The sequence below is a fragment of the Nestor notabilis genome, unplaced genomic scaffold (assembly GCF_000696875.1).
Source record: "Nestor notabilis isolate BGI_N333 unplaced genomic scaffold, ASM69687v1 scaffold10523, whole genome shotgun sequence".
Classification (NCBI taxonomy): domain Eukaryota; kingdom Metazoa; phylum Chordata; class Aves; order Psittaciformes; family Psittacidae; genus Nestor; species Nestor notabilis.
In genome coordinates this window covers 58,595-61,639 of record NW_009921512.1, presented here as the reverse complement: position 1 = coordinate 61,639, position 3,045 = coordinate 58,595, and positions in this window count along the sequence as shown.

Here is a 3,045-nt window from a genome sequence, read left to right as displayed (position 1 = left end):
GCAGGAGGACTGTGGTTGTTATTTTTGCTTTATTCTGTTTGTTAGTTCTGTGGGCAGCCGTGGTCCCCAGAGGGAAGGAGAAGACCTCCAGCCTCACCTCTCTCACAACCTGCCCCCAGACATGCTCTTCAGCTCTAATGGGAAATTTTGCACTGGTGCTGTCTGTGTTTTACTGTATTCATGACAGAAGCAGACTGTGATTCAGATCCCTACCTGTGCCCTGCCTTTGCAGGGGAGATTAGAAACAGGCAGTGAGCAAACACTGGGTGCTGCATTTAAATTCTGCAGCCTTTTTTTACCATGGGTAGCCTAATACGTATATGATGAGCTGGGATCTCCCCTCCCTTCTCTCAGCTTGCAGGACACATGCTCTGAGATTTATGGGGGTAGGGGCACGCATTTGTACATGGTATGAATGCAAAAATAACAAGTTTATGCCATTAGAGGTCCACACGTTGCCTTCCACATGTCAGCTGTGCAAACACTTCCCTGGAAGCTGTGAGCCAAGGAGCTGATGGTGTCTCAAACACCTTTCTGAACAGCCGCTGACAAGTGGCAGAAATACGTGTTTTTTCCACAATGTGCTGACACCTCTGCCTCTCTAATGTCATACTCTCCAGAGCCTTTTCCCAGGTGCTTATACCCAACTATGCACCTTTATAAGACCCTTTGATGTGAGAGATCAGTTTTCTGACCCGTTCCTGAGACTTCCTAACTTTGTCTGGATATCAAATACTTCCTCTTTAATGTTTTTTTTAAGTTGCAGCTACTTACTGGACCTGACAATGTGGATGACTGGCAAGGCTGATTTGAGAGGAGACTTAGGTCCAAGGAGCAATAGTAAGGATCCAGGGCATTTGCAGAAATTTTCCAAGGCAGAAATACCACACTACTAACCATCCCAGAAATGTCATTAAGTAGTGATTTTAATCTGTTGCCAAGAGGGAGGAAGGAAGGACAAGGAAGGTAGCCTTTCCAGCTGTGCACCCTGGAACCAAACACAGGTTTATAATTCAGACCCAACAAGGGCTTCTGTTGGCTCCCCATCCCATGATTACCACTGTTATTGCAGTGTTCCTGTGTGCTTCCCAACTCATCTTGTTGGTTAGCAAGCACCAACATCTTGTCACAGACAAGGGATGCCTGGAAAATAAACCTGGCTGGGGCCTGATCTATGTTGGATCTAGGGCTTCCTAAGGTGCTAAGCAAAAGTATCAGGTCTAAGCACCCTCAATTTAAGGGAAATTTAAAATCCAGTTCAGAAGATTACAGATAAAGCCTGTTTCTGTTTCAAATAACTGGAAGCATGTGACTTTTTTTAGATGGATAGATGCTTCCATCATTTTGCAAAAAGGTCTTGAGCCTCAGGTGCATACCAGCAAAACAAAGCCATGGATCATTCCCAGCATTTAATCTAGACCTTTTTTGTGTGTTTATTGTTGTCAGTGCTGATGGTTGTGCTTCTCAGGAGACAGGCTGTGAGGCAGGATAGAAAGAAATCTCTTCAGAGCTTTCCACAAAGACTTGGGTTTTCTCTTTATACAGGCTCTGAAACTCATTATGAGAGAGACAGCTGCTGTCTGTGGAATTTCTGCTTCAGAGAAATTATTCAGACCATCTCAATAAATTCATCTTCAGCTTTCAATAATAATGAAGCTTGTTTCTGAGTCTACATTAAAAATGTCACATATCCAATCTCACCAGTTCTAATGACCCTCTACAAGGACATTTCTCAAGATTTGCATCTAACGCAGACATGTGAGGCATCACCCTTTGCAAATGAAAGCTCCTCATCACTATTATCCAAAATCTCCATTAGTAGAAAAAGCGTATCCTTGATCCCATTTCAAACTTAATCAGCCACACTTTAAATGTAAAAAAAACCCAACCAAACCCACAAAAACCTTCTCATTTTGTTATTATGGGAGTAGATACTGACAGCTTAAATGTACAGAGGGAAATTTGTTGCATCTATTAATTGAAAATGCCAGTGAAGTCGGTCAGTTTTACCAGCATGACACATCTTAGAGATCATCTGCAAAGCTTTTCTTCACCTTTCTCTGGCATTAACTCGAGCAGCTCTGTACTGCGTTGCCTCCAACCTAGGGATCCAGACATTGTGATTCCTGGGGCTTGAAGATTACAGTTTTTACATTTAACTGAGAATATGCTTTTTCATCCAATGAAGCTCCTGTATCTGCAACTGGAACCTCTCCAGCCATCTGTCATTTTGGGATCCAAGGTTGGAGGCAAGACAAATTGAGAGAAAAAGCACTTCCCTCTTCTTGTGAAACTAGTAATGCAGTAACCTTTTACAAGTGACTGTCAAAGGAAAAAATCTACCCTGATTTAGAGCCAATTTAAAAATCATTACAAGGATGTTAATGTTGAATATTTTAAAATACTGAATTTTTAAACATCAATATTTTTATCTTGGCTTTGACGCCAATATTTCAGAAAAATAGAGACTTTTGATAGCCGCTGATTATGTCTCTACTGAGCGGTAGAAGTTCAAACTACACAAAGTTGCCTGGGACAAAAAAGACTTTTTGTTTTTCAGGCCCTGTCAAAGAACTTAAAGTTTGCACTGGACATAGGGATTTAGCAAGAACATAGCATGGTACCATTTTGTGGTGCACAGCACTACCTCCAACAGTAAGTCTCTGCTGCTACTGAATCAAGTGAGAATTCTTCCGCAGAGGCTGGATCCTTAAGTCAGGAGTATCAGACACCTGCTTCATATGCAGGGAAGTGCCCAAGCTCACTCAGAGTTACTCTCAGTGAAGCCGATGGTCTGAGGCAGCCCTTCCCAGGACAGACATCTCTGCAGGAGCTCAAGACCTTGCTATGGATAGCAGGAGAGCCCAGGGTGGCCAGGCTGGTCAGGGAGCACACTGGTAAATACACAAGGAGATGTGGGATGGATCTAGACCACAGCATGGGAGTCCTGAAGAACACCATAAATAAGAGCCTTGCACAGCTACAAAATTCGTATGGCCCTTACTTGGCCTATTGAAGATTTTATTTCTCCAAGGTGTGGAAGGA